Source organism: Lithobates pipiens, unplaced genomic scaffold, assembly GCF_037356315.1.
Source record: "Lithobates pipiens isolate NorthernLeopardFrog02 unplaced genomic scaffold, aLitPip1_a1.2 Scaffold_67, whole genome shotgun sequence".
Classification (NCBI taxonomy): domain Eukaryota; kingdom Metazoa; phylum Chordata; class Amphibia; order Anura; family Ranidae; genus Lithobates; species Lithobates pipiens.
The window spans coordinates 273,267-298,204 of NW_027507889.1; the positions used below are offsets into that span (position 1 = coordinate 273,267).

The 24,938-nt window shown below is 47.9% G+C and overlaps 4 pseudogenes; all 4 read right to left on the reverse strand.

The window, feature by feature from the left end:
• Positions 1-20,040: 20,040 nt before the first annotated feature.
• On the reverse strand, positions 20,041-20,231 carry LOC143959186 (5S ribosomal RNA; annotated as a pseudogene).
• A 1,929-nt stretch (positions 20,232-22,160) lies between these two features.
• Positions 22,161-22,279, reverse strand: LOC143959217 (5S ribosomal RNA; annotated as a pseudogene).
• A 775-nt stretch (positions 22,280-23,054) lies between these two features.
• On the reverse strand, positions 23,055-23,173 carry LOC143959265 (5S ribosomal RNA; annotated as a pseudogene).
• Positions 23,174-23,467: 294 nt separating this feature from the next.
• On the reverse strand, positions 23,468-23,586 carry LOC143959145 (5S ribosomal RNA; annotated as a pseudogene).
• Positions 23,587-24,938: the final 1,352 nt, after the last annotated feature.

The window sequence follows — 24,938 nt, forward strand, 5'->3', positions numbered from 1 at the left end:
TGGGGCGATTCAATGCGATGTGCTTGGGTGATGTGATTCGATGCGATGTGTTGGGGGCGGCGCGATTCGATGTTCTGATGCGATTTGATGTGTTGGGGTGATGCAATGTGCTTTGGGCGATGCGATGTGCTGGGGGCGATTCGATGTGCTGGGGGAGATGCGATTCGATGTGCTGAGGCGATGCGATGTGCTTGGGCAATGCATTTTGATGCGATATGGTGGGGCGAAGCGATTCGATATGCTGATGCGATTCTATGTGTTGTAGGTGATGCAATGGGCTTTGGGCATTTCGATGCGCTGGGGGTGATGCAATGTGCTGGGGAGATGCAATGTGATGGGGGTGATGCGATTCGATTTGCAGGGGCGATGAGATGTGCTGGGGCGATGCGATTCGATGTGCTGATGCAATTCGAAGTGTTGGGGTGATGCAATGTGCTGGGGTGATGCGATTCGATGTTCTGGGGGAGATGCGATGCGATGTTCTTGGGTGTTGCGATTTGATGTTCTGTGAGAGATGCGATTCAATGTGCTGGGGCGATTCAATGCGATGTGCTTGGTTGATGCGATTTGATGCGATCTGTTGGGGCGACGAGATTCGATGTTCTGATGTGATTTGATGTGTCGGGGGTGATGCAATGTGCTTTGGGTGATGCGATGAGAAGTGTTGGGGGAGATGCGATTCGATGTGCTGGGGGCATTGTGATGCAATGTGCTGGGGCAATATTTTCTTATTTTTAACCCGATTATCTATGTAACATAGAGAAAGTTGTTTGTGCAAATAGTTGTAAATAAGCAGTTTTTTTAAATACTCCCACCATCCCATCTAAGGCCCCATTCACACATGCGGACATTATGTGCGTATTTCATCCATCCGTTTGCAAATGAAGTACGGACATACATGCATTCCTATGGGATAGCGGGTGTCGGCGGATGAACATGTGCAAAAACCCGATATCGTCCGCCTCCGCAATTGTCCGATTCTGCAGACGGAGGAAAATCCTATTTTTCTATCCGTCTGCAGAGCGGATCAGATGAACACGGACAGACGATCCCCCATAGAGGAGAGCGGAGAGCTGACAGGGCGGTCCCTGCACAGTGTGCTGGGACCGTCCTGTTATCCTCCGGCTCAGCGGGGATAACAGAGCGATCCCCGTTGAGCAAGTGGATCATCACGGGGCGGATCATTACTGATCCATCCCGTGTGAAAGGGGCCTAACACCAAAACACAAGCACAATTTTTCAAAATTAATATGCACAGTTTGAACTTCATAAAGTTGTCTTCAATACGTCTAGATGCATAAATGAATTGTGTTGCTGTGATTATTATTTTTTTAATAATTTTTTTTTTCTTTTTAAATGAAAAGCTGTACAGAAAAAAGTATCAGCTGAGTGTAGATATGTGTGTGTATATATGTACAGAACACAATATATATATAGTGTGTGTGTGTGTTTCTTGAATAATATTCCTTTTACATGCAGTATATTTACTGGTTCCTGGAGGGAGGAGGGGTTTGCATAGATATGGGTGGCAACTTCCTCTAACACTGCCGTTGCCATGGAAACCTGACCTTAACTTATTACACTGCTTGTGCAGCATTGAGCATGTGCGAGATCTGCAAGGCTGAAATCCAGGAAGAAATACTGTCTGGCTTCAGATGCCCACACTTAAGATGGCCACAGTCTGCTGCTAGTTTATAAACTTTCAAAATGCTGTAATAACCTAACAAAACGGACCTTAGTTTACAGACCAACTTTACTGAATATATTAAGCTTGTGTATTATAGGGATATTTTTATTTAAAAAGTGTAATTTTGGCCTGAGCACCACTTTAACCACTTGCTTACTGGGCACTTAAACCCCCCTCAGTCCCAGACCAATTTTCAGCTTTCAGCGCTGATGCACTTTGAATGACAATTGCGCGGGCATACAACACTGTACCCAAATGAAATTTTTATCATTTTTTTCCCACAAATAGAGCTTTCTTTTGGTGGTATTTAGTTACAGCTCGGAGTTTTATTTTTTGCTAAACAAACAAAAAAAGATGCAAAAAAAAAATCATGTTTTAATAGTTTGTTATAAAATTTTGCAAACGGGTCATTTTTCTCCTTCATTGAAGTGCGCTGATTAGGCGTCACTGATAGGCTGCATTGATGGGCACTGATGGGCTGCATTGGTGGGCACTGATAGGCTGCATTGGTGGGCACTGATAGGCTGCACTGGTGGGCACTGATAGGCATAGTTAAGGCGGCACTAATAGGCACAGATAAGGCGGCACCGATGGGCACAGATAAGGCGGCACTGATGGGCACAGATAAGATGGCACGGATGGGTGGCACGGATGGGTGGCACTAATAGGTACTGATAGATGGGACTGATGGGCACTGATAGGTGGCACTGATAGGTGGCTCTGATAGGTGGCACTGCTGGGCACTGATAGGCGGCACTTCTGGGCACTGATGGGCGGCACTGGGGTGCAGCACCTTTGAGGCAGATTGTGGGCACTGTGGGTGGCACTGTGGGTGGCACTGCTGGGTGGCACTGTGGGCACTGCTGGGTGGCACTGTGGGCACTGCTGGGTGGCACTATGGGCACTGCTGGGTGGCACTGATGGGGGCACTTACTTTTTATTAGGGTGGCACTGCAGGGGGCAGGTGGGCACTGGCAGGGGGCAGGTGGGCGCTTGCATTGCTGGCCGTGATCGGGACTGATGTCCCGATCACGGCCGCCGGTGATCGGCTTTTTTTTTTTCTCCTCGCGCTGTCAGCGCGAGGAGGAATACTAGCCGATTACTGGCTCCGTTATGTCACCTGATCAGCTGTCATTGGCTGACAGCTGATCACGTGATAAGGGGTCGGGATCGACCCCTTGCACGGATCGGTGATCAGGCGAGTCTCATGGACTCGCCGATCACAGAGCGCGCCGCTCGCGCCCCTCAGGGCGCGCGCAGGCCGCTCGTACACGGGACGACGTCAATAGACATAGTCCCGGAAAAGGAGATCCGCGCTGTAGCCGTCAGTTGACTATAGCGCGGATCTCAAGTGGTTAACCACTTGCTTACTGGGCACTTAACCCCCCCTCCTGCCCAGACCAATTTTCAGCTTTTAGTGCTGATGCACTTTGAATGACAATTGCGCGGTCATACAACACCGTACCCAAATTAAATTTTTATCATTTTTTTACCACAAATAGAGCTTTCTTTTGGTGGTATTTAACCACTTGCTTACTGGGCACTTAAACACCCTTCCTGACCAGACCAATTTTCAGCTTTTGGTGCTCTCACACTTTGAATGACAATTACTCAGTCATGCAACACTGTACCCAAATGAATTTTGTGTCCTTTTTTTCCAACAAATAGAGCTTTCTTTTGGTGGTATTTGATCACCTCTGGGGTTTTTATTTTTTGCGCTATAAATGAAAAAAGACCGAAAATTTTGAAAAAAACGCATATTTCTTTGTTTCTGTGATAAAATTTTGCAAATTATAATTTTTTTTTCATAAATTTTGGCCACAATTTATACTGCTACATGTCTTTGGTAAAAATAACCCAAATTAGTGGATATTATTTGGTCTTTGTGAAAGTTAGAGAGTCTACAAACTGTGGTGCGAATCGCACAAAATTGATCACACCTGATGTACTGGTGGCCTATCTCATTTCTTGCGACCCGAACAAGTCAGGAAAGTACAAATACCCCCCAAATGACCCCTTTTTTGAAAGTAGACATTCCAAGGTATTTACTAAGATGCATGGTGAGGTTTTTGATGTTGTCATCTTTTTCCCACAATTCTTTGCAAAATGAAGATTTTTTTTTTTTTTTTCTCACAAAATTTTCAATGTAATAGGTTATTTCTCTCACATAGCATGTGTATACCACAAATGACACCCCAAAATACGTTCTGCTACTCCTTCTGAGTATTACGATACCAAATGTGTGAGACTTTTACACAGCCTGACCACATACAGAGGCCCAATATTGAAATAGCACCATCAGGCGTTCTAGGAGCATAAATTACACATCTTATTTCTCAACCACCTATTACATTTTTGAAGGCCCTGGAGCACCAGAACAATGGAAATGCCCACAAAGTGACCCCATTTTGGAAAGCTAACACCCCAACGTATAATCTATGAGGCATAATGAGTCGTTTGAATGGTTCATTTTTTTTCCAGAAGTTTTGGGAAAATGTGGAAAAAAATGAAATCGCATTTTTTTTTACGCAAAGTTGTCCATTTATAAGATATTTCCAACACATGGCATGTACATAGCAAAAATGACACCCCAGAATACGTTCTACTACTCCTCCTGAGTATAACGATACCAAATGTGTGAGACTTTTACACAGCCTGACCACATACAGAGGCCCAATATTGAAATAGCACCATCAGGCGTTCTAGGAGCATAAATTACACATCTTATTTCTCAACCACCTATTACAGTTTTGAAGGCCCTGGAGCACCAGGACAATGGAAATGCCCACAAAGTGACCCCACGTGGCACTGACGACACGTGGCACTGACAGATGGCACTGGAGGCAGATAGCACTGGAGGCAGATGGCACTGGAGGCAGATGGGGCTGGCAGATGGGGCTGACAGATGGGGCTGACAGATGGGGCTGACAGATGGGGCTGGCAGATGGGGCTGACAGATGGGGCTGGCAGATGGGGCTGGCAGATGGGGTTGGCAGATGTCGCTGGCAGATGGGGCTGGGGCTGGCACTGGGGCTGGCACTGGCAGATGGTGCTGGCTATTTGCTCTGGCAAATGGGGCTGGCAGATGGCACTGGCAGGTGGCACTGGGGCTGGCGGCACTGGGGCTGACGGATGGCACTGGGGCTGACGGATGGCACTGGTGCTGGCAGGTGGCACTGGCGCTGGCAGGTGGCACTGACAGGTGGCATTGGCGCTGGCAGGTGGCACTGGCAGGTGGCACTGGCGCTGGCAGGTGGCACTGGCAGGTGGCACTGGGGCTGGCACTGGGGCTGGTGGCACTGGGGCTGACGGCACTGGGGCTGACGAATGGCGCTGGCAGGTGGCGCTGGCAGGTGGCACTGGCAGGTGGCAGGTGGCACTAGCAAGTGGCACTGGTGGCACTGGCACTGGCGGCACTGGTGGTGGCACTGGCAGGTGGCACTGGCGGCACTGGCACTGGGGCTGACGGATGGCACTGATGGATGGCACTGGCGCTGGCAGGTGGCACTGGCGCTGGCAGGTGGCACTGGCACTGGCGGCACTGACGGCACTGGGGCTGACGGCACTGGGGCTGACGGCACTGGGGCTGATGGATGGCACTGGCAGGTGGCACTGGCAGGTGGCACTGGTGCTGGCAGGTGGCACTGGCAGGTGGCACTGGGGCTGACGGCACTGGCGGCACTGGGGCTGACGGCACTGACGGCACTGGGGCTGACGGCACTGACGGCACTGGGGCTGACGGACGGCACTGGGGCTGACGGGCGGCACTGGGGCTGACGGGCGGCACTGGGGCTGGCAGGCGGCACTGGCGCTGGCGGCACGGGCTGACGGCACTGGGGCTGACTGCACTGGGGCTGACGGCAGGCGCTGGCAGGTGGCACTGGCGGCACTGGCACTACTGGCAGATGGCACTGGGCTGACAGATGGCACTGGTCTGACAGATGGCACTGGGGCTGACAGATGGCACTGGGGCTGACACAGGCACTGGGGCTGACACAGGCACTGGGGCTGAGACTGGCACTGGGGCTGAGACTGGCACTGGGGCTGAGACTGGCACTGGGGCTGCACTGGGGCTGACACTTAGATCGCTCTCCCTCCTCACACGCTGTCTCTGTGTGAGGAGGGAGAGACACGGCAATGGGAGATGATCTCATATGTTTACATATGAGATCATCTCCCATTGGCAGCTGCGATCGCGCTGTGAACGGCCGCTTTGATTGGCCGTTCACGGCGATCTGCATTTGCCTGTCTCCGGGAGACACGGCAAATACAATACTTCCGCGATGCGCGCCCCCGGCGGCGCGCATTGCGGAAGTAAACACCAGGCCGTCCAGGGACGGCCAGGCGAAGGAAGCCGCCCGCTCTAAGGCCGTCATTCAGCCATAGGGCGGGTGGGAAGCGGTTAATTACAGCTGGGAGTTTTATTTTTTGCTAAACAAACAAAAAAGATGCAAAATAAAAAAAATAAAAAATAAATCATGTTTAATAGTTTGTTATAAAATTTTGCAAACAGGTCATTTTTCTCCTTCATTGAAGTGCACTGATGAGGCGGCACTTATGGACACTGATAGGCTGCACTGGTGGGCACTGATAGGCTGCACTGGTGGGCACTGATAGGCATAGTTAAGGCGGCACTAATAGGCACAGATAAGGCGGCACCGATGGGCACAGATAAGGCGGCACTGATGGGCAAAGATGGGCACAGATAAGATGGCACGGATGGGTGGCACGGATGGGGGCACGGATGGGCACTGATAGGTACCACTGATAGATGGGACTGATGGGCACTGATAGGTGGCACTGATAGGTGGCTCTGATAGGTGGCACTGCTGGGCACTGATGGGCGGCACTGCTGGGCACTGATGGGCGGCACTGCTGGGCGGCACTGGGGTGCAGCACCTTTGTGGCAGATTGTGGGCACTGTGGGTGGCACTGTGGGCACTGCTGGGTGGCACTGATGGGGGGCACTTACTTTTTATTAGGGTGGCACTGCAGGGGGCAGGTGGGCACTGGCAGGGGGCAGGTGGGCGCTTGCATTGCTGGCCGTGATCGGGACTGATGTACCGATCACGGCCGCCGGTGATCGGCTTTTTTTTTTTCTCCTCGCGCTGTCAGGGCAAGGAGGAATACTAGCCGATTACCGGCTCCGTTATGTCACCTGATCAGCTGTCATTGGCTGACAGCTGATCACGTGATAAGGGGTCGGGATCGACCCCTTGCACGGATCGGTGATCAGGCGAGTCTCATGGACTCGCCTATCACAGAGCGCGCCGCGCGCGCCCCTCAGGGCGCGCGCAGGCCGCTCGTACACGGGACGACGTCAACAGACGTAGTCCCGGAAAAGGAGATCCGCGCTGTAGCCGTCAATTGACTATAGCGCGGATCTCAAGTGGTTAACCACTTGCTTACTGGGCACTTAAACCCCCCTCCTGCCCAGACCAATTTTCAGCTTTCAGCGCTGATGCACTTTGAATGACAATTGCGCGGTCATACAACACCGTACCCAAATGAAATTTTTATCATTTTTTTACCACAAATAGAGCTTTCTTTTGGTGGTATTTAATTACAGCTGGGAGTTTTATTTTTTGCTAAACAAACAAAAAAGATGCACAATATAAAAAATAAAAAATAAATCATGTTTAATAGTTTGTTATAAAATTTTGCAAACAGGTCATTTTTCTCCTTCATTGAAGTGCACTGATGAGGCGGCACTGGTGGGCACTGATAGGCTGCACTGGTGGGCACTGATAGGCTGCACTGGTGGGCACTGATAGGCATAGTTAAGGCGGCACTAATAGGCACAGATAAAGTGGCACCGGTAGGCACAGATAAAGTGGCACCGATAGGCACAGATAAGGCAGTACTGATGGGCACAGATAAGGTGGCACTGATGGGCAAAGATGGGCACAGATAAGATGGCATGGATGGGTGGCACTAATAGGTACCACTGACTGATGGGACTGATGGGCACTGATAGGTGGAACTGATAGGTGGCTCTGATAGGTGGCACTGCTGGGCACTGATGGGCGGCACTGATGGGCACTGGTAGATGACACTGATGGGCACAGATATGTGGCACTGGGGTGCAGCACCGTTGTTGAGGCAGATTGTGGGCACTCATGGGTGGCATTGTGGGCACTGATGTGTGGCACTGTGGGCACTGATGTGTGGCACTGTGGGCACTGCTGGGTGGCACTATGGGCACAGCTGAGTGGCACTGATGGGGGGCCCCTTTTTTATTACAGAGGTGGCACTGGAAGGGGGCAGGTGGGTACTGGTAAGCTGGCCATGATCGGGACTGCTGTCATTGGCTGATAGCTGATCACGTGGTAAGGGGTCGGGATCGACCCCTTGCTCGGATCCGTGATCAGGTGAGTCTCGTATACAGGGGGCGCGCAGGCCGCTCGTGCACGGGACCGGCAAAGGAGGTCCGCGCTGTAGCCGTCATTTGGCTATAGCGCGGGTCTCTACTGGTTAAACTGAGCCGCAGATCTAAACCATTCTGCAGAAACTCCAAAACTACTGAGGTGGACGGAGTGGTGGGGTCCCACTGCTTACTTTCTGCAAATGTTTTAAATGTATTCCATATTTTAGAATAGATAAAGTTCGTGGAAGGTTTCCTAGCCTTTAGGAGAGTAGAAATCACCCCCACTGAGAATCCTAATGACTGGAAATTCTGCTGCTCAAGATCCAAAGATGTAGATTCAGTTTGTGAGGAGCTGGGTGCACCAATTTCCCCTGTGAGAGAAGCTGCGGGAACACTGGGATCTTGAACGGCGGGGCATACGCTGAGGTTCACTGCCCAAGGGAACCACGGCCTCTTCGGCCAGTACGGCAGAATAGCTATCACTCTGACTGGCTCCATCGATAATCTGATTAAAAACTTTGCGATCAAGGGTCTGGGGGAAAACGCATATGCGGTCTCGCATCGCCACGGACTCGAGAGGGCATCTACTGCTTCTGCATGGGGATGAGGCAAACGGGATGGAAATCTCGGCAGCTTCGCATTCATTAGAGAAGCAAAGAGATCTATTTCTGGTGGCTTCTGCAGACTCATGATCCAACTGAACTCTGATGGGTGCACTGCCCACTCGTTGCTGTCTGGAAAACAACGTGATAGGCGATCCGCCTGCTGATTCAAACGGCCCAGAAGGTAAACTGCCTTTAAATCCAACAAATTTCTTTCTGCCCATAACATAATGGGCTCTACTTCCTTTAATAATGTGATGCTGTGTGTTCACCCCTGCCGTTAAATATATGAAACTGCTGCTCTGTTGTCTAGCCGCACTAGCACTTGTTTCTGCCGTAGATGTTCTTTTAGACTCAGCAGAGCTAAATACACTGCTCGCAGCTCTAAGACGTTGGAGACTACCCCCGCCACAGGGACGTCCCATTTCTCTTGCACTGCCAGGTGATCTCAGTGTGCTCCCTACCCTTTCGAACTTGCGTCGGTGGTAAGAATGGTCCAGGAAGGGCATTGCAGGAGCCAAGGCTTTGAAATAAGGTCTTCCTTCGACCCCCAGTGGAGACTTCTCTTCTTGGAAGCTGAAATTTATATTCTCTGACATAGGGACTTCTTCCTCCACTGCGTCAAAAAGCCCCATTGAAAAGTCCTCAGATGCCAATGAGCCCAAGGTAACATTGGAAGGCAAGCCGCCATGGTCCCGATTAAACTCAAGCAATTCGAGGCTGACAGGTGGGAGAGAGATCTGACGTGGACCGGCTTCTGAACAATCGCCTTCACCTTCTGGGGAGGGAGGCGGACTGTACCAGCCTTGGTGTTGAATAGAGCACCCAGGTAAATCATCACCTGAGTTGGGGTTAGGAGGCTCTTCTCTGTATTTACTAACCATCCAAACTCTCTCAGAGTCCTCAGAAGAATCTCCTTGTGGTTCCGTAGCTGGGCTTGATTGGACTCTAGCAGTAGAATGTCATCCAAAAAGTGAAAGACTCGAAGGTGCCAGGGCTGAAATTATAGAACTTTTGAGAATATCCTTGGTGATGTGCATAGGCCAAAAGGCAGGCATTGAAACTGGAGATGTGTTGAGCCTATTGCCACTCTCAAAAATCTTTGGAACGCTGGTAACACAGGAACATGGAAATAAGCATCTTGCAAGTCTACCGATACCATCCAGTCTCCTGGTTGGACCATCTGGATTATCATCTGCAAGGATTACATCTTGAACGAGTCGAGCTGTGAAACGTATGAAACGATTTAACCTCTTCAGATCCACCACTGGTCTCCACTCTCCACTCTTCTTGGGGATGAGGAAGAGAGGAGAATAAAATCCCATGAATCTCTCGGAGGGAGGGACCAGTAAAATTGCCTGTTGTACTACAAGAAGGTGAAGATATTTGTGCAGAGCTTCCGCTTTCTGCTGTGAAGTTGGACTTTTTGTTAGAACTAACGAGTCTTGTGGGGGCACATCTTGGAAGGTCCAAAAATGGGTAAAACGGACTGTAGAGACCACCCACGGATCTTCGCAACGACTGCCCGATACCTCCGCAAACCACTTCAACCTGGCTGCATTGGCCTTTTGTCAAAAGGACTTTGTCCCCTCCTGAGTATTGGAGAGGCTTCTCTATTTGCCTTTAGAAACGTGGCCTGAGTACTCCTCCAATTCTTTTTGGGGTCTCTGCCTTGTCTAAAGTTGGAGAAATTCCTATTCCTGGAAGCTTGGAATTTTGTTGATACCACGCGTGAATGCCTCACCCTTCTATCCTGGGGAAGTAGCCCCAACTTCCCTCCTGTCACTCTCGAGATTGCCTTTTCCAGTCTTTCTCCAAAGAGTGCCTTCCCATCAAAAGGGATTTTGCACCAGTTTTGTTTTGATGCTGCATCGGCTGCCAATGGCTTTTATAATGTCGTCCTTTGGTACATCTTCTCTGATGACTACTTCAATGTTTTCTGTCCAAACTTTAATGGCATTAGACACCAAGGCTAAAGCCACAGCCAGTCTACATGCTCCTCCAGCCAACTGATAGGCTTTTTTCAAATCCATCTATACACCTTTCCAGAGGATCTTTAAAAAGAGGTCGAATCCTCCATAGGTAGGGTGATGTTCTTGGTTAAACGCACCACTGCTGCATCAACTACTGGAGGTGTATCCAGGAAGGCTGTATCTGACTTGGCCAGCTGGTACATCTTCTGGAGTCTATTTATAGAGAAGTGTTTATCCGTCCTCTTCTACTCCCCTTCTATTAAATCCTTTAATTCTTCTAGAAAGGGAAAAAAATGAATTTCATTTTCAGAAATGGAAAAAAGTTTTTTGTCTTTTTAGGAGGCTCTTCCACCTCTTCCCAGCAGATAGCTTGTTTAACCGCCAAGACAAAAGGTTGTACTAATAAAAAATTAAACCCCGAGGGTTCTGATTCATCTAAGGAATCCTCCGACTCGGCACTGTCCCCAGCAGATAAGGGAGGCAGGGTTGAAGAAGTGCCTGCTGGGTCCACGGATGATTGACCCTGGTTAGTTATTTCTGATGTTTGACCCCTAAGCGTGTCTTGCAGGGAGGGAGTTGTATGAATTAGCTCTGCTAATGAGTCTTTAACCACTTAACAACCGGCCCATAGCCGAATGACGGCTACAGGGCGGATGTTTAACTCTGGGAGGCCGTCATATGACGTCCTCTCAGAATTCCGCTCTTGCGCGCCCCCTGGGGCACGCACTCGAGAGCATTCTTGACCGCGGGGTCCACAGGACCCGACGCATCACGGATCACGGTAAACGGCTGCTCATCGCGGCCGTTTACCACGTGATCGCTCCATCAAATGACGGAGTGATCACTTGTAAACAAACCGGCGTCATGTTATGACGCCGGTTCCTCCCTCCTCCTCTCTGTACCGATCGGTACAGCGGAGGGGGAAGAGATCGGTGTCAGCAGCGCTGTGGGCTGCATCTGCAGTGCCCACATCGCTGCTCACCAAAAATTAACCCCATCATACCCTGCCATTACTCTGCTGCAATACTCTGCTGCAATACTCTGCAACACCCGCCAATACCCTGCAACATTCTGCAATGCTCTGCAACACCCGCCAATACCCTGCAACACCCTGCAACACCCTGCAACACCCTGCAATACCCTGCAATACCCTGCAACACCCTGCAACACCCTGCAACGCTCTGCAACACCCGCCAATACCCTGCAACACTCTGCAATGCTCTGCAACACCCGCCAATACCCTGCAACACTCTGCAATGCTCTGCAACACCTGCCAATACCCTGCAATGCCCTGCAATGCAATACTCTGCAACGCCATACTCTGAGATATCCAGTCATACTCTGAGACACCCAGTCATACTTGGAGACACCCAGTCCTACTTGGAGATACCCAGTCATAATTGGAGATACCCAGTCATAATTGGAGATACCCAGTCATACTCGGAGATACCCAGCCATACTTGGAGATACCCAGCCATACTCGGAGATACCCAGCCATACTCGGAGATACCCAGCCATACCCAGCCATAGTCGGTGATACCCATAGACACCCCCCCCTCCCGCCGCCCTCCGGTGCTTCTACCGACTCGCCAATACGATCAAAGCCAGAATCTTTTTTTTTTTTTCAGGCTTCCCAGCTTAGAGGTGAGATGTGGGGTCTTATTGACCCCATATCTCACTGTAAAGAGGACCTGTCATGCCATATTCCTATTACAAGGGATGTTTACATTCCTTGTAATAGGAATAAAAGTGATCAAAAAATTTTTTGGGGGGGAAAAAAAGTCAAACTAAAATAAATAAAGTAAAATGAACAATACATTTTTTTTTTTTAAAGCGCCCCTGTCCCCATGTGCTCGCATGCAGAAGCGAACGCATACGTAAGTCCCGCCCACATATGAAAACGGTGTTCAAACCACACATGTGAGGTATCACTGCGAACGTTACAGCGAGAGCAATAATTCTAGCTCTAGACCTCCTCTGTAACTCAAACATATAACCAGTAAAAAAAAAATTAAGTCATCGCCTATGGGGATTTTTAAGTAGAGACGTTTGGCGCCATTCCACGAGCGTGTGCAATTTTGAAGAGTGACATGTTAGGTATCTATTTACTCAGCGTAACTTCATCGTTCACATTATGCAAAAATGGGGCTAACTTTACTGTGTTTTTTTTTTTTAAGCACGAAACTGTTTTTTTTTTCCAAAAAAAAGCATTTGAAAAATTGTTGCGCAAATACCGTGTGAGATAAAATGTTGCAACGACCACCATTGTATTCTCCAGGGTGTTTGCTAAAAAAACATATATAATGTTTTGGGATTCTATGTAATTTTCTAGCAAATAAATGATGATTTTTACATGTAGAAGAGAAATGTCAGAATTGTCCTGGGTGCTCAAGAACGCCTGATGGCGCTCCCTGCATGTTGGGCCTCTGTATGTGGCCACACTGTGTAAAAATCTCACACATGTGGTATCGCCGTACTCGGGAGTAATAACAGAATGTGTTTTGGGGTGTAATTTGTGGTATGCATATGCTGTGTGTGAGAAATAAACTGATAATATGACAATTTTGTGAGAAAAAAAAAAAGTTAGAAAAATCTTGATTTTGCAAAGAATTGTGGGAAAAAAATGACAACCTAAAAAAACTCATCATGCCTCTTACTAAATACATTGGAATGTCTTCTTTCCAAAAAGGGGTCATTTGGGGGGTATTTGTACTTTTCTGGCATGTTAGGGTCTCAAGAATTCAAATAGGCCGTCAGTACTTCAGGTGTGATCAATTTTCAGATATTGGCACCATAGCTTGTGGACTCTATAACTTTCACAAAGACCAAATAATATCCACCAATTTGTACTTATTTTTACCAAAGATATGCAGTAGTATAAATTTTGGCCAAAATTTATGAAGAAAAAATTACTAATCTGCTAACTTTTATAACAGAAACAAATAAAAAATTTTTTTTTTTACAGAATTTTCTGTATTTTTTCTTTTATAGCACAAAAAATAAAAAACAGAGCGGTGATTAAATACCACCAAAAGAAAGCTCTATTTGTGTGAAAAAAAAGGACAAAAATGTCATATAGGTCCAGTGTTGCATGACTGAGTAATTGTCATTCAAAATGTGAGAGCACCGAAAGCTGAAAATTGGTCTGGTTATTAAGGGTGTTTAAGTGCCCAGTGGTCAAGTGGTTAACCACTCTTTTGATCAACTCTGTAACTTGTTCCACCTCTGCCTTTTCGCGATCCGTGCAGGCTTGAAAACAGTCTTTACAGATCAGTTTATCTGTCATCGGGGGTGCACATCACGCCCTACATTCCCTCTTTACCTGCCTGGGAGGGCTAGCAGACCGATGCCTTTTGGATATTGCTCTTTCCTTAGAATGATGAGAGCTAGTTGAGCGGCTGTGCGCCGAACTTGGGCGTGTGCGTCCGTTGTGATGACCAGATGTCTGATTAGACATTCTCTTGTGTATAGGGCTGAAACGAAAGTAATAGTGCAAGGCACTCTTTTAGTCTGGGATAAACACAAAAAAAATGAAAAAAAAATAAAAAACATGAGGTACGAACCCTTACCTAAGAAAGGAAGGGTCTTGGTCTAGCAGCGGCTGACTCATAATCGCAGGGCAGGCAAGGGCAGAAAGCGACTGGACAGAATACTAAAGAAAGCACAATAGAATCCCATGAAACCCCCTGGCCATACACCCCCCCTAATTATATATATATATATCATAGTTGCCAACTGTCCCGAATTTCCCGGGATTAGGACATTTGTCCCAAATTAATTTTGTCCCGGGAAATGTCCTGGGAAATTCGGTTTGTCCCGGGAAATTGAATTTCCCGTTTTTTTGCCGCCGGCCTCTAGAGGTCTATGGGAGGACGATGTCTCCGCCAGCCGCCATTTTTAAGAAGACCAGAAGTTGGTCTACACCTGTGGTGCCGCCCACCCCCGCTGCCAGTGTGTGTGTGTGTGTCAGTGTAAAGTGCAGTGGGCGGCGCCACAGTTAAATATCTCCGCACCGCAACGGCGGCATGTCGGGGGCCAGTCTGTCACTGTGGATGTCGGGGCGGGGGCCAGTCGGATGTCGGGGGCCAGTCATGGTATGTGGATGTCGGGGGCCAGTCTGTGGATGTCGAGGGCCAGTCTGTGGATGTCGGGGGTCAGTCTGTGAATGTGGGGGCCAGTCTGTGAATGTTGGGGGCCAGTCTGTGAATGTTGGGGGCCAGTCTGTGAATGTTGGGGGCCAGTCTGTGGATGTGGGGGCTAGTCTGTGGATTTTGGGGGCCAGTCTGTGGATGTCGGGGCCAGTGGTATGTCGGGGGCCAGTCTGTGGATGTGGGGGGCCAGTGGTATGTCGGGGGCCAGTCTGTGGATGTGGGGGGCCAGTCTGTGGATGTTGGGGGCCAATGGTATGTCGGGGGCCAGTCTGGAGATGTGGGGGCCGGTCTGTGGAGTATGTGGGGGCAGGTCTGTGCAGGATGTGGGGGGGCGGTCTGTGGATGTGGGGGGGCGGTCTGTGGATGTCAGAGGGCCACCAGATGTAAGGAGGGGTTCCGCTGATGGACATAGATGTGAGGAAGATACCTCTGATGGGGCACCTGATGTAAGGACAGACTCCGCTTGGGACACCTGATGGCATCTGGTGGCAGGCAACATGGCTAGTGACGCGCTCATGGCTCCCACTGATTCGGCATTATGGTGAGTTGAATGATTTCATTTCATGTTACAATGTAATAATAGAAATAATGTGCTTCAATCATCCTGACACCATAACAATCATGGTGCCGGGATGATTGAAGCGCCAACACCAGGTATTTGGAGTATCTTTATCTGCTGATTGTCAAACTCTGGAAAACACATATTGCTATTGTGGTGTAGGATCGGGGGGCTGCTGTCCCTCCTTTCCCTCTCCCCCCCCTCCGTTCCCTCTCCATCCCCCTCCTTTCCCTCTCCATCCAGCATTCATCTCAGACTCTAACCACACCCATTTGAGCCTCGCCCTATGTAAGACACGTCCACTATTTACGTAAACCACGCCCCTGTTTGCATGCCCCACCCCCTAATAATAACAAGGCTCCGCCTAGTGCCAAAAAAGCATCCCGATTTTTTTTTTTACAATGTTGGCAACTATGATATATATATATATATGTAAGCAGAACCGAATTCCAATGTAGGAAGTGGCTGCTGCCCCAAAAGACCCCCAGAAGGGGCTCCACTCTTATAAGCGCTAGTTAGCAACCCAAGACCGGGGACTGCATCTGGGAGAGGCCAGAACCCAGAAGGAAAACTGCCCAGGGCAGAGGTAAGATACGTCCAAACACTATCCGTTAGGTATGAGGAAAAAAAGGAGAATGCTGGGGAGGGGGTAGGGTTGTCATTTTTAGAAGCTATTAACTATCCTGAGGGGAGGACTCCGGGGCGGAGCTATTACAGGTATGCTGCCATGGTGGCACCAGGAAAGTTTTATTTGTGGGGAAAAAATAAAAAAATAAAGGAAAAGGACAATATTTGGGCACGACGTCACTCTTACTGTATGCAAATTTGCGTTCGTGGCTTGAAGGTGTTACTTTTTTTTTTAGAACGGTTGGCTTTTTAGTGATAACAACCAAGGCGGCTAAAAGCCGTTCGAGAGGGGACGTCCAACCCCCCCCCCTCCAGCAGCTCTTCCTGTCCCACTGGTAGACCTGAGCCACCAGTCGGCATGTCCGCCCCCCAAGCTGAGACCTGAACAAAGCCAGATTTGGTTTGGATCAGGTCTCCGATGTAAAATCCCAACAGCACCGATTTATAAAAAAAAATAACAGTATTCAGAATCGCTGATTTTGGCGATCTGAATACTTGTAAGTGCAAAAGGAGGGTCTTTTAGACCCCTGATACCTCCATAAAGAGTACCATTTACATGCCTATTACTGTCACATTCCTTGTGACAGCAATAAAAGTGATCAGATTTTTTTTTTTTTTTAAAGGGACAATGCAAAAAAAGAAAAAAAAAATCGTATTTTTTTTTTTTTTAAAGCACCCCCCTCCCATCTTCACATGCTTGCGCAGCAAAGAAAACGCTTACGTAAGTCACACCTCATATATAAATGGTGTTCAAATCACACATGAGGTATTGCCACAATCGTCAGAGTAAGAGCAATAATACTAGCACTAGATCTTCTCCTTAACTCTAACCTGGTAACCGTTACATTATTTTTAAAAGCGCTGTCTATGGAGATTTATTAGGTTCCTTAGTTTGTCGTCATTCCAGTAATGTTCACAAGCATGACATGTTAGGTATCTATTTACTTGGCATAACATCATCTTTTACATTATAGAAAAAAATTGGGCTAACTTTATGGGGGGGTTTTTTTTCATAAAAGTGTATTTTTCCCCCCAAAAATGTGTTTGAAAGAGTACTGCGCAAATATCATGAGACAAAAAAAAACGATTTCAACGATCACCAATTTATTCGCTAGGGTCTATGCTAAAATATATATATATATATATATATATATATATACAGTAGGTGCCGCCGATATTGTGTTTCCAGCGCGACCCTGTCATTTTCCTATAGTAGCGAGAGCGAGAGAGCGGCGATAATGTCTCGGGGGTATACCAGGCCCTTAGGTCCGGTAGGAATTTTAAGGGGAATCCCCTACGCCGAAAAAAAAAGGCACGGGGTCCCCCTCAAAATCCATACCAGACCCCTATCCGAGCACGTAGCCCGGCCGGTCAGGAAAGGGGGTGGGGACGAGCGAGCACCCCCCCTCCTGAGCTATACCAGGCTCAACATGGGGGGTGCCTTGGAGAAGGGGGGCGGCACGGCCCCCCCACCCCAAAGCACCTTGTCCCCATGTTGATGAGGACAAGGGCCTCTTCCCGACAACCCTGGCCGTTGGTTGTCGGGGTCTGCGGGCGGGGGGCTTATCGGAATCTGGGAGCCCCCTTTAATAAGGGGGTCCCCGGATAGCGTCCCCCCGCCCTATGTGAATGAGTATGGGGTGCAATGTACTTTTAAGATCAGCCAAACTTCCTTATCCTTTGGATTACAAATTATAAAGGACCATCATAGCTAGCAGAAGAAAAGAAGATTAAAGAATGTTTACTATTAACAAGATCTTGCAACTAGCTATTAAAGTAGGGGGAGCTCCCTTGTGGTTTCACCTTGTAAAATTGTTGTTTTGCATTCATTGTTCTGTCATTTTACATTAGGATGACAGTACAATTATTCTAAGCACCTGTTTATCATAATTACAGTAAAGTATATTTATGGTTAAGTACTTCAATTGTGTGGAGTATTGTTTTCTCTCAGCAGGTGGAGCCATCGGGTGTCCTGGTAATAATACAGGTATATTATATTGTATTGTGGCGTTACCTCTCACCATTTCATTACACATTCATATTGCACCACAGCTGTGTCAAGGGGACTGAGTCAAGTCAAGGGGGGTTCATTAGCAAAGTGCAGGTCCAAATAAAACCATGCTACATGGTAATGGGGGAAAAAAAATCAAGCCGTTTTTGTTCAACCCACTGGTTGAGCACAAAGAAACATTCTGATGTATGGACTGAGCTTACATGAAAGAAGAACTTCATTAAAACCAGCAACAGTTGAGACAATGAACACCTTGGTCAGGTCTATGTACAGTATATCTATGCATATTGTATAGAGTACAGGGATTAAGAGCAAGCAATAAACAAAACAGAGTACAGCAGTAAGGATAACTGCCACATAAACAACAGGGTTCTCCTTTACATCCATGTCTCTAAAGTCCCACCTTACATCAGAGTCCCACTTTATAGCAGAGTATCGCCCCCTTGCATCAGAGTGTGGCAGAGTGCCCCCTTACACATACACTATATTGTCAAAAGTATTGGGACACCTGCCTTTACACACGGACTTTACTCTTGGTCACTGACTCTTGGTCACTGATTGCTATAGCCGCCTGGCGGCTAGCAACCATTAACATCACTGCCCACTGTGCCCACACTGCCCAACATTCAAAGCAGAGGAGGATTGCACTTCCTCCTCCTCCGCGCTAGTGCTCATGGGGCCTGGCCTACGACTTCTGGTCTGGATTGTCCCGCAGCTGTTATGGTAGCGTGGAGTGTAGAGCCCAGGAGGGAGAGAAAGGGATGACGTCGCCACCCTGAGCAGCATTCGCAGCGGCTCCCTTAGCCTACACTCCTCCAATCTTAGTCCTCTCCCAGCTCGCTGTCCTGGAGCAGGAAGAAGGCGGCAGAAATGACAATGCGGCGGCCGCACCACATCAATACCCACTTGGGTGGGCGGCTCTCCTCTGGCTGCCTTGCACACCAGCACCACGGATGAGCTGCTGCTGTAGTACCTGAACAAATGAAGTCTATCTCCTCCTGGTCAGGTAGGTCAATCAAGTTTGTATGTCAGGTACCAGGTCAGTGTGTGTCAGGTAGGTCAGTGTATGTCAGTGTGTGTCGTGTAGGTCAGTATATGTATGTCAGGTAGGTCAGAGTGTGTCGTGTACGTCAGTGTGGGTCAGGTAGGTCAGTGTATGTATGTCGGGTAGGTCAGTGTGGGTCACGTAGGTCAGTGTATGTATGTCGGGTAGGTCAGTGTGGGTCACGTAGGTCAGTGTATGTATGTCAGGTAGGTCAGTGTATGTATGTCGGGTAGGTCAGCGTGTGTCGGGTAGGTCGGTGTGGGTCACGTAGGTCATCCTTTTTTCCCACAAATAGAGCTTTATTTTGAAGGTATTTGATTGCCTCTGCAATTTTTTACTTTTTTTTGCGATATAAACGGAAAAATCTAAAATATTGAAAGAAATTTATATTTTCTGCTTTTTGTTATAAGAAAAATCCAATAAACTCAATTTTATTCATACTTTTAGGTCAAAATTTATTCAGCCACATGTCTTTGGTAATGTTAATAAGCGTATATTTATTGGTTTGCGCAAATGTTATAGCATCTGAAAACGATGGTACATTTTCTGGAATTTACGCATCTTTTAGTTTATGACTGCCTATCTCATTTCTTTAGGTGCTAATATGGCATAGTTGACTTCTTTTTTTCCCTTGTTTCCCAAGGTGACCATCTTGGTGTTTGTCAAGAGGGTTGAGGGTGCCAAAAGTGAGTGCCTATGGCAACATCACCCTGAAAGCATCTGATACTAAGCAGGGACGGGCCTGATTAGTACCTAGATGGGAGACCGCCTGGGAATACCCTCTTGAGAAATGCCAAGATGGTCACCTTGGGGAACCACAAAAAAAGGCGGTCTCCCATCTAGGTACTAAACAGGCCCATCTCTGCTTAGCCTTCAAGGCCAGATGAGCTTGGGTGCTTTCAGAGTGGAATGGCCAGAGGCAATCTCTTCTGGCACCCAAAACCCTCTTGAGAAATGCCAAGAAGGTCATCTTGGGAAACCAGAAATAAAAAACAGGTCAACTCCAAAAAAAAAAAAAAGCCTACAGCACCTGGTATTCCCAGACGGTCTCCCATCCAGGTACTAACCAGGCCCTACCCAGCCCATAGGCAATCTCTTTGGGCACCCTCATCCCTCTTGACAAATGCAAAGATGGTCACTAGGCCCGACCCTGCTTAGCCTTCGAGATCAGACGAGATCGGGCGCTTTCACGGTGATATGGCCGTAGGCAATCTCTTTGGGTATCCCCAACCCTCTTTGACAAGCGCCAAGATGGTCACCTTGAGAAACAAGGGAAAAAAACAAGTCAACGGCAAAAAAATAAAAAATCACGGCACCTTGTATTCCCAGGCGGTCTCCCACTCAGGTACTAACCAGGCCCGACCCTGCTTAGCCTCTGAGATTAAACGAGATTGGTTGCTTTCAGGGTGTCGTGGCCATAAGCAATACCTTTGGGCACTCTCAACCCTCTTGACAAGCACCAAGATGGTCACCTAGGGAAAGTAGGGGAAAAAACAAGTCAACGCCCAAAAAAAAAAGAAGCAAATGGGACTGGTTATTGCCAGGATGTCTCACATTTGTTACTAACTAGTAGACATGTGCGCTTCGTTTCGTACGAATCGCAAATTCGTACGAATTTCTCAAAATTTGTACGTTCGGGAGGATCCGAAATACAAATTGCCGTGCGTCCGAATTCTGTACGGAATACGAACTTTTGTTTACGAATTCCGGATCTCAACCATTATGCTTATTATGACTTGCAGAAGACTTCTGTGATAGAAGTCAATGTAAATTGCCTGAAGACATCAGTGAAGGACTTTCAACCTCTCTGGGCAGGCTGCCAAGAAAAGAACAAAATGATACAATGTTTCTTCTTCAATGGGCTGAACTCCGTGTGTAGAAGTTTTCAGTTTAACCATTTAAAGACTAAATCTTTTCTGACACTTGTTGCTTACAAGTAAAAATCCAGTATTTTCTGCTAGAAAATCACTCAGAAGCCCCAAAAATTATATATTTTTTTTTAGCAGAGACCCTAGGTAATAAAATAGCGGTTGTTGCAATATTTTGTGACGTGGTATTTGCGCAGAGGTCTTTCAAATGCAAATTAGCCCTTTATCACGGTGCAGGTGTCATTGCTGTATGTCACGCTGCTGTCAGTGCTCTCTATCACGGTGCTGCTGTCAGTGCTGTATATCACGGTGCAGGTGTCATTGCTGTATGTCACGCTGCTGATGTCAGTGCTCTCTATCACGGTGCTGTTGTCAGATCACTCTATCACGGTGCAGGTGTCATTGCTGTATGTCACGCTACTAATGTCACTGCTCCCTAGAGGTCGACTGAAAAAAAAAGGGCTAACTTGCGTTTGAAAGACCTACTGGATTTTTACTTGTAAGCAACAAGTGTCAGAAAAGATTTAGTCTTTAAATGGTTAAACTGAGAACTTCTACACATGGAGTTCAGCCCATTGAAGAAGAAACATTGTATCATTTTGTTCTTTTCTTGGCAGCCTGCCCAGAGAGGATGAACGTCCTTCACTGATGTCTTCAGGCAACTTACATTGACTTCTATCACAGAAGTCTTCTGCAAGTCATAATAAGCATAATGAGCAATGTTTTTGCCTTTAAATTTATCGTAAAGAACGTTCGTACACGTTAACGACAATTCGTATTTCGTACGAAACAGAACGGAATTTCGGGCACGAAATACGAAGTACGAATTAATTTTATTACGAATCAAAATGGAACAGAACGAAATGAATTTATCGACGGCGTCCATGTCTACTAACCAGGGCAGACGCTGCTCAGCCTCCGAGATCAGACAAGATCAGGCACTTTCAGGGTGATGTGGCCGTATTAAATCTCTTTCGGCACCCTCAACCCTCTTGAGAAACTCCAAGATGGTCACCTTGGGAAACAAGTGAAAAAAACGAATCGTCGCCAAAGAAAAAAAAAAAGAAACCTACGGCACTTGATAATCCCAGGGGGTCTCCCCATCCAGGTTCTAGCCAAGCCCGACCCTGCTAAGCCTCCGAGATCAGGCGCTTTCAGGGTCATGTTCCCATAGGCAATGTCTTTCGGCACCCTCAACCCTCTTGACAAACGCCAAGATGTTCACCTTAGGAAACAAGGGAAAAAAACAAGTCAACAACAAAAAAAAAGAAACCTACAGCACTTGGTATTCCTAGGGGGTCTCCCATCCAGGTTCTAACCAGGCCCAACCCTGCTAAGCATCCGAGATCAGATGAGATTAGTTGCTTTCAGGGAGATGTGGCCATGGGCAATTGCTTTGGGCACCCTGAACCCTCTTGAAAAAAAAGCCAAAAAAAGAAAAAAAAGAGAAGCCTATGGCACCTGGTATTCCCAGGCAGTCTCTCATCCGGGTACTAACCAGGCCTGACCATGCTTAGCCTCCGAGATTAGTCACTTTGAGGGTGATGTGGCCATAGTCAATTTCTTCAGACACCCTCAACCATCTTGACAAACGCCAATATAGTCACCTTGGGAAACAAGGGAAAAAAACAAGTAAACGCAAAAAAAAATAAGCCTACGGCACCTGGTATTCCCAGGCGGTCTGCCATCCAGGTATTAACCAGGCTCAGCCCCTGCTTAGCCTCTGAGGTGAGACAAGATGGGGCGCTTTCAAGGTGATGTGGCCGTAGCCAATCTTTTTGGGCACCGTCAACCCCCTTGACAAATGCCAAAATGCACTTTGGGGAAACAAGGGAAAAAACAAGTCAACGCCCAAATGAAAAAAAAAAGGAAGCCTACAGCACCTTGTATTCCTAGGTGATCTCCCATCCAGGTACTTACCAGGCCCGACCCTACCCATGGGCAATCTCTATAGGCAACCTCATCCCTCTTGACAAACGCAAAGATGGTCACTAGGCTCGACCATGCTTAGCCTCCGAGATCAGATGAGATTGGGCGCTTTCACAGTGATATGGCTGTATGCAATCTCTTTGGGTATCCTCAACCCTTTTTGACAAACGCCAAGCTGGTCACCTTGAGAAACAAGGGAAAAAAACAAGTCAATGCCAAAAAGAAAAAAAAAAGAAGCCTATAGCACCTGATATTCCCAGGCGGTCTCCCATCCAAGTACTAACCAGGCCCACCACTGCTTAGTCTCCGAGATCAGATGAGATGGTGCGCTTTCAGGGTGATGTGGCCGTAGGCAATCTTTGTGCAACTTCAACCCTCTTGACAAATGCCAAGATGGTATCCATGGGTAAAAAGAGAAAAAAGAAAAGAAACCTACATCACCTAGTATTCCCAGGCGCTCTCCCATCTGCGTACTAACCCGGCCCGCCCCTACTTCTCCTCAGATATGCGGTGAGATGGGGCGCTTTTAGGGTGATGTGCCCGTAGACAATCTCTTTGGGCACCCTCAACCCTCTTGACAAATGCCAAGATTGTCACCTTGGGAAACAAGGGAAAAAAACAAGTCAACACCAAAAAAATAAAAAAATAAACCTACGGCACCTGGTATTCCCAGGCGGTCTCCCATCCAGGTACTAACCAGGCTCGACCCTGCATAACCTCCGAGATCGGATGAGATGGGGTGTTTTCAGGGTGATGTGCCCATAGGCAATTGCTTTGGGCACCCTCAACCCTCTTGACAAACACCAAGATTGTCACCTTGGGAAACAAGAGAAAAAAACAAGTCAACACCAAAAAAAAATAATAATAATATTTACGGCACCTGGTATTCCCAGGCGGTCTCCCAACTAGGTATAAATCAGGCCCGATGCTGCTTAGCCTCCGAGATAAGACGAGATTTGTCGCTTTCAGGGTGATGTGGCCTTAGGCAACCACTTTGCGCATGCTCAACCCTCTTGACAAAATGCCAAGATGGTCACCTTGGGAAACAAGGGAAATAACAAGTCAACGCCAAAAAAAAGAAAAAAAAAAAAGAAGCATGTGGCAATGGGTATTCCCAGGCAGTCTCCCATCCAGCTACTAACCAGGCCCAACCCTGCTTAGCCTTTGAGATCAGGTGCTTTCAGGGTCATGTGCCCATAGGCAATCTTTTTGGGCAGCCTCAGCCCTCTTGACAAACGCTACAGTGGTCACCTTGGGAAACCAGGGAAAAAAACAAGTTGATGCCAAACCTACGGCACATGGTATTCCTGGGGGTCTCCCATCCAGATCTAACCAGGCCCGACCCTGCTTAGCCTCTGAGATCAAACAAGATCGGTTGATTTCAGGGTGTCGTGGCCATAGGCAATCTCTTTGGGCACCCTCAACCCTCTTGACAAGCGCCAAGATGGTCACCTCAACGCCAAGTCAACGCCAAGTCAACGCCAAAAAAAAAACAAAAAGAAGCCCGTGGCACTGGGTATTCCCAGGAGGTCTCCCGTTTGTTACTAACCATTTCAGACGCTGCTCAGCCTCTGAGATCAGACAAGATCGAGCACTTTCAGGGTGATGTGGCTGTAAGAAATCTCTTTCTGCACCCTCAACCCTCTTGACAAACGCCAAGATGGTCACCTTGGGAAACAAAGGAAAAAAACAAGTCAACGCCAAAAAAAAAAAGAAACCTACTGCACATGGTATTCCTGGGGGTCTCCCACCCAGGTTCTAACCAGGCCTGACCCTGCTAAGCCTCCGAGATCAGACAAGATCGGTTGCTTTAAGGGAGATGTGGCCTTAGGCAATAGCTTTGGGCACCCTGAACTCTCTTGAAAAACGTCAAGATGGTCACCTTGGTAAACAAGGGAAAAAAACAAACCAATGCCAAAAAAAAAAAGAAGCCTATGGCACCTGGTATTCCCAGGCGGTCTGCCATCCAGGTACTAACAAGTCCTGAATCTGCTTAGCCTCTGAGATCAGACGCTTTCAGGGTGATGAGTCCATAGACAATCTCTTTGGGCACCCTCAACCCTCTTGACAAACGCCAAGACTGCCACCATGGAAAACAAAGTAAAAACAAGTCAACGGC